Source organism: Sus scrofa, chromosome 15 (assembly GCF_054392235.1).
Source record: "Sus scrofa isolate SSC_HxYL_T2T_F1_AM1 chromosome 15, Sscrofa_HxYL_maternal_Yorkshire_Landrace_v2.0, whole genome shotgun sequence".
Taxonomy (NCBI): Eukaryota; Metazoa; Chordata; class Mammalia; order Artiodactyla; family Suidae; genus Sus; species Sus scrofa.
The window spans coordinates 78,067,219-78,074,596 of NC_139397.1; the positions used below are offsets into that span (position 1 = coordinate 78,067,219).

The window sequence follows — 7,378 nt, forward strand, 5'->3', positions numbered from 1 at the left end:
CTTATTCCTTGGAGTTCCAGTTGTGGCTCACTGGCAACGAACCTGACTAGTATCCATGAGGATGTGGGTTTGATCTCTGGCCTTGCTCAGTGGGTTAAGGATCTGGTGTCACCGTGAGCTATGGACAAGGTCACAGGTGAGGCTTGGATCCTGCATTGCTATGGCCGTGGCGTAAGCCGATAGCTGTAGCTCCAATTCGACCCCTAGCCTGGGAACTTCCATATGCCCTAAAAATCAAAAATAAAATAAAATAAAATAAAGCAACTCACTCCATCATGCTCTGATATGATGAAAGTATCCAAATTCAGTATCTCTGGAGCTTTCAATTTCTAGGCCCTCTATAATGTCACTAGAAATTATTTTATAAATTCAGATTGTTATCTAAATGATACATAAATTAGAATTGTTAAAAATGACATCATAATTATTTTAGAGTTCATGGTGGCTTGGCTTATTTTATTCATAATCATAGTAAGTGAAATATCCTGTTCCTCTATTTTTTAAAAATTGATATTTATTAAGTACTTAGTTATATACCAAGCACTTTACATACATTACTTCAATTCATCCTGACAGTAGCCAATGAGACAGTACTTCTATTGTCTCACTTTACAGAGAGGAAATGATTAGTCATCTCCGGCTGCCATAACAAAACACTACAGACTTAAAGGCTTAAACAACAGAAGTTTGTTTGCTCACCGTTTTTGAAGACAGGAAGTCCAAGATGAAGGCATTGGCAGGGTTGACCAAGATGTCTGGTGAGAGCTTTCCCCTTGGGCTGCAGATGGCTGCTTCCTTACTGTGCACACCTAACCTCTATCTTCATGGCAAGAGAGAAAGCAGGCTTCTTGGTGTCATTTTTATTTTTTATTTTTGAGGCTGCACCCGAGGCATATGGAAGTTCCTGGGCCAGGGATTGAGGACAAGCTGCAACTGCGACCTACGCTGCAATTGTGGCATCCCAGGATCCTTTAATTCATTGTGTCAGCAGGGGAAATCCAAACCTGTGCCTTGTGCAGCGACCTGAGCCCCTGCAGTGGGAGTGTTAACCCGCTGCGCACAGAGGTAACTCCTGGTGTCTTTTCTTATAAGGACACATTCTATCGGGTCAGGGCCCCATGCTTTTCTGGAAGGATATACCCTCCTTTCTTTTATCCTCAGCATTGGTAAATCAGAAGCACTCAGTCTCCCTCTGAGAATCTTATTTGCCTTAGGACATGTCCAGAGGTAGCCAAGTGGACACGTGCAAATTGAGTCAGGTTTTAATAATCTGAACTGGGCCAATAGCAAACGCAGGTACTGCACGCACTTTTAGAAGCATGGGCTGCTCAGAGGCGCCTGGGAACAAGATCAAGAATCACAGCTCAGGAGTTCCCGTCCTAGAGGTGCAGTGGAAACGAACCCGACTAGGAACCATGAGGTTGCGGGTTCGATCCCTGGCCTCGCTCAGCGGGTTAAGGATCCAGCATTGTCGTGAGCTGTGGTACAGGCCGCAGATGTCTTAGATCCTGCTGTTGCTGTGGCTCTGACGTAGGCCGGCAGCTGTATCTCCGATTAGACCCCTAGCCTAGGAAACTCCATATGCCTCAGGTTCGGCCCCAAAAAGCAAAAAAAAAAAAAAAAAAAGGACCCTTGAGGGTTTCTTCAGAACAGAAGGCTGGACCAGGAAGGAGGTGCTTCCGGGACGACCTCTGGCGGCGGCCAGGCCTGCGCAATTCGAGGACAGACAGGCGCGTGCGCAGCCTCCAAAGAGCTGCCATGTGACCTCCTCCAGGCGGAGGATGTCGTATTGGTGGGGCGGTTACTCTGGTTCCTGTCTCCACTGGTTCGCTTTGGCTGGGAGGCTGAGGTTGAGCTGTGCAGAGCCTGAGCTATGCAGAGCCGGTGGAGGCATTGGTATGAAATGGCAGGATGCGCGGAGGTGAGCGCTGCCGCCCACCCTGGAAAATTGGCAGGAGACCATTGATGTGCTGCAGTCGAGGTGGTTGGAGAGTGAACTGGTCTGGAACGAGAGCCCTGCGCCTGCGACGAGCCAGGGTAGGTACCTGTGGCAGGGCGCTGCCAGTATGCCGAGGCAGATGATACCCAAAGTGCCTTTGCGGCCGGGTAGTGCATGCAAGGGTCTGAGATGGATGGCGGCGTGGGGAAGTGGGGCAGATTCCCGAAAGCCATCAGGTGGGGCCAGGGCCTTGTTCCTATGACTACTTTTACTTTCACTACTGCATAAGAGTCCCCGTCTCCAAATATAGCCACACTGACAAGAGTTTTGACAGACATATTTTGAGGGGACGCAAACTCACAGTTCATAACAGATAGTGTCACCTTAATTTTCGCAAAACAACTACTCTCCACATTAATTACATCTTGGTCAATTGTATAAAAGTGGCCATGTGCACACTGCTTTCTTCCTCCAACTCTTATGGACGTTTCTATCCACCTCTTTCTCTCCAGAGGTCATCTCCATTGTCCTGGGTACAGGGCCCTCCTGCTGACTGCTGGGGACACTGTGACCATGTGACACTCATCTCAATCACCTTCTTATATCTTTTCTTCAGGAAGCAGGGGAAGATGTAGAGCCCTCAAAGATGCTTTTTTCCCTATTTTCCTTCATCCTTCATTTTTCACAGTTGAGATAGTTCTGCTTCAGAATTTTCTGAGGTGGACTCACACACTACCCCATTTTTTTCCCTTCACAGTACTCTTCTTGTCTATTTAGGCTTTCCTTTAAGGAAAAATATTATTTACTGTGTTCATTTTACTTGTGAACCTTAAAACAACCAAACAAGTCAAAGTAAAACCTGAATACTAATTATGGTGGACAAGGGGATAATCTTCACTAAGGATAAGGCTACTGCAAGGAAAAGTAGCCCTAGATCCAGACAGAAGGCCTCAAAACAGAATGGCTCAGAATCTTCCCTCCAAAACTCAGTGACATTTCCTGTGATTCTAACCTTTTTAGAAGAAATTAGCTAAGGTTGCTGTCAGTGGAGATGTGGGCTAGACAAGCACTAACGTGGATTGGACAGGCACTAAAGTATGTTCCAGGGGTCTGAGATTTGGGGGCCCTGAGCAAGTCACTTCATCTGGTGGCAGCCTCACTTTTTTTTTTTTTTTTTTGTCTATGAAAGTTTACACTGAATGACTCTGAAGGATTTTCTGTGCTTAAAACCTAATATTTCTCAGCTAAATGGATCTCAGGGCAGGTTTTTGTGGCTTTATTCTTTCTCTCTTCTAAACATTCTTCTATATATTCATTTGTATAGGGGACATTTTGGGGACAAGTGTACAGCTTCAAAGACTGGGAGTGAGACAGATGGAGAGGCAGGAATGAAGCTGAAAACCCCCAACATTCTTTCCTAGTCCCTTTGGAGTGTCTTGACTGTACTGCAGTTTATTTCCCTTTTGAAATATTCTCCTTTCTTGTCTCCTGTGAAATGAAACTTGGTTGTATTTGAGCTTTCTTTTGCTTCCTCAAGAGCATGTCTTTCTCATCTTGCTCCTGAAATAAGAAATTTTCCAGAATTTTATCCTTAGGTTTATATTTTCTGCCCTGCATACTTGTGCAGCAAATGCAGCTCTTTCACATTTTAAGTCAGAGCATTAATGTGAGGTTTGAACTTGTGGGATGATGTCACGCTCTGCCAGTTGACTCCTCTCCTGATCACTGAGCTGTTAAACCCTAGTAGTATCCTAGAGCCTATCCCAGTCAGATGTCGTTAGAACCAGTCAGGAGCAAATCCTTAAAATTTTAACCCTGAAAAGCCTTTGAATCCCTTGCCTCTTATTAGAACCATAAAACTTCCCAAGGGAACTTTGCAAAAACTTTCTGGGAAATTTCCCTGCTTCCAGTTAGCATCATAGCCTACCATAGGAGACCCTTCTCCAAACTGCTGTGCTATACATCAGTCCCTTTCTCATGGCTATCAATAGTCTCTGCTCTATTCAAGTAGAGTCCTTAGCATGGCTTTGAAGACTACCCCCTAACCTGACTCCAGACTAACTTACCACATACTTCTCTCTTAACCAGCCCATGTACCAATGACATGGACTCCGTGCCATTCCTCAGACTAACCTGCTGCTTTCCCACCTACATATCGTTTATACTATTCCTTGCACCCAGAAAAACCTTTATTTATTTATCAAAGTTTAAGAGTTCCCATTGTGGCTCAGCAGTTAACGAACCCGACTGGCATCCATGAGGAAGCAGGTTTGATCCCTGGACTCACTCAGTGGGTTGGGGGTCCAGTGTTGCTGTGAGCTGTGGTATAGGTTGCAGATGCAGCTCAGATCCTGATGCGTTGCTGTGGCTGTGGCATAGGCTGGCCGCTACAGCTCTAACTGAACCCCTAGCCTGGGAACATCCAGATGCCGAGAGTGCAGCCCTAAAAAGCCAAAAAAAAAATGTTTATTAAAGTTTAGATCAAATCATATTTCTTCATGTTTTTGTCTAACTACAAAATTTCCTGTCCATTTAAAAAATTTCCTATAGCTCCTTAACATTTTCTCCCAATTAAGAGAGTAATTTACACCTAACACAAAATTTCTATAAAATACAGAAAAGCAATGGGTGAGACCAAACATTTTCCAATGAAACTGCTGTTATCATTTGAAATTTATACATTTCCAGTATTTTCCCATTTTTACTTTTATATGCAGAAGTAATATAATAGGATTTTAACTTTTAGTCTGCTTTGATTCCTTTTGTGTATATCTGGAACATTTTCTTAACAAAAGAAGTTCTTTAATAATATGATATTTAATAACCCTTTAGTCTCTAAAAATTTTCCTGAAGTCAGCATTTACACCTTTCTACTTCGAACTCCTCTTTGGTTTCAGGTCTATTTTCTGTACTAATTTTTTTTTTTTTTTGATGTGAGAAATCATACATCAGGTATTTGTGCATTGGATATTGATTAAATGGAATTGCTTATACAGGTCTGCACTGCCATGTTCCTTGGTTTTCTGTCTGGCATAAGTGTTTTGATCACAACATTATAGTAAGTCTTTTTTCCATAACTTTCCCAGTTTAGAATTTTTATTGGGTCAAAATGGCACAGAGGAAAGCCAAAGTATAAACAAAGTCTGACAAAGAATGGAAAATTTTCATATTTATTTGAATAAGGATTTTCTTTCATATTTATATATATTTGGCTTATTTTTTTTAAAGTAGAGATGCATAATGGTTATGTAATAACTAAGACAAAAACTGAAACCTCACTCACTTTTAAGTTTTGGTTTAAGCCAATTTAAGGCTATATTGCTTAATTCCTGCTGTTAACAACTAGTTCATTAGAGGAAAAAGGTTACCTTCATATGTAAAAGCTAAGTTGAGTATTGTAATATGGACATTAATATTGCTGATTTCTACTGCTAGGGAGGGCTGTTTAGTGTTTCATCAGCTAAGATTTTACATTTTGGTTTTGTGGGTTGTTTTTTTTTTTTTTTGGTCTCTTTTTTAGAGCTGCACCTGCAGCATATGGAAGTTCCTAGGCTAGGGGTTGAATTGGAGCTGCATCTGCCAGCCTATACCACAGCCACTGCAATGAAGGATTTGAGCTTCATTTTTGACCTATATTGCAGCTCATGGCGATGCCAGTTCCTTAACCATTGAGTGAGGTCATGGATCAAACCCACATACTCATTGATACTAGTCTGGTTCAAAACCTGCTGAGCCACAAGGGGAACTCCCTACTTATCCACTTTAACTGGGACGTATTTTTCAACTGAAGTGACTTTAAATGAGATGGACTTTGGTTAAGGGAAATTTAAATTAGTGTCTTATGAAATTTGATCAAGAATAAGACTAAACATTTGTATATATTTGAGCCATTATAAACTTAACCTAAGCAGGTGACCTTCTTTTAGCATTTACAAATTCTGCCATATTTGATATGTATTTCATATTATGCCTTACATCTATGATATAATGTATTTGAAGTCATGCAACTATTCAAATATTAGAATTTTTTTTTTTTTTTTTTTTTTTTTTTTAGTGAAAATGTAATTGGTACATTTTTGAGGAACTCAGCACTGGCTTAATGGATTTTTCTCAATTTCCCAAATTATTTTTACACTCAGATACACTTAAGAAAAATGGAAATAAAATAGGATGAAGAAAGCTCAATGGAAGTCAAGATAAATCTATTTCAAACTAGTCTAGGAGTTCCCATTGCAGCTCAACTGGTTAAGAACCCAACATAGTGTCCGTGAGGAAGTAGGTTTGATCTCTGGCCTTGCTCATTGGGTTAAGGATGCAGCCTTGCCACAAGCTGTGGTGTAGGTCACAGATGCAGCTCAAATCATGCGTTACTGTGGCTGTTGCATAGGCCTGTAGCTCCAATTTGACTCTTAGTGTGTTAACTTCCATATGCTGCAAGTGCAGCCCTGAAAAGAAAAGAAAAGAAAACTATTCTAATAAGATACTGGACATTCTGATTCCCAGGTCCTCCACTTGACACTATTTTTTTTTTTAACCAGATTAGGAAAAAAATAAGGTATGTTTGTCATTGTGATGCATTTCTTCTACTTATTCAACAAATATTTATCATGTAACCATTAAGTACTAGGTACTATACTAATTTCTGGGAATATGTAACTAAGAACCAGGCATATATAATTCTTGTCATCACAGAACTTGAGAGAGAGAGAAGGATGTTACTGGTATCACTAACAGGAAAAACAAAACCAAACAAACCAAGCAAAACAAAACAAAACCTTAAACAGCGGTAGCTTAGTTTGTACTGCTCAAATAGAGAGAAAGCAGTGGGATTTGATGTTTTGGAAGAGAACTGCTGATTTCATTATTATTTCCATTCTACCTCAAGCAGGTTCTAATGGATGATATGAAAAGAGTCCTATACGACTTGTCAACATTTTTTCTGTCTTTGATATATGGGTTTTTGTATTTCTGGATAAACTCTATACTTGGTTTTGATTTTTTTTTTTGTATTTCATATCTTTTAGTATCAAATTTAGGAAATAAATGATGTATTCCAACGCTCTCATTTGTATGTATAAAATAAATGAGGTCCAGTGTGGCAATATGACTGGCCAGGTCTTTTGGTTTAGATTATTAGCAGGGGTCAGGGTTGGAATATTACTTTAATTTGCTGTATCTGAGATCATTGTTTCAGACCTCTTTCAGCAGTCCAGTTCTGCCCCTGCTGCCTGAGGTTGCTAGAAAAGTAGAGCATCTCCTCATTTATCCTTTGCATCATTATTGCTTCCTTTTCCATCTAGTGTTTGTCCTTCTTTTGATTTTACAATACAGAGCCTAATTTTTCTTGATCTGATAACCATCTGGTGTAAAAGCTTGTTCAACCAGTCACATTATCCCTTACCTTATTTCAATCAGGAAATCCTGTTGGTTGAAAAAAAA

General features: G+C 40.6%; 1 long non-coding RNA gene across 1 annotated transcript in view; it reads left to right on the top strand.

The window, feature by feature from the left end:
* The first annotated feature begins 1,750 nt into the window (after positions 1–1,750).
* The window catches only part of LOC146395929 (uncharacterized), a 157,376-nt gene continuing 151,748 nt past the window's right edge, over positions 1,751–7,378 (top strand). Inside the window, exon 1 of the long non-coding RNA XR_014828998.1 lies at positions 1,751–2,037. This is a non-coding gene — a long non-coding RNA (uncharacterized LOC146395929). The remainder of the gene's footprint in view (positions 2,038–7,378) is intronic.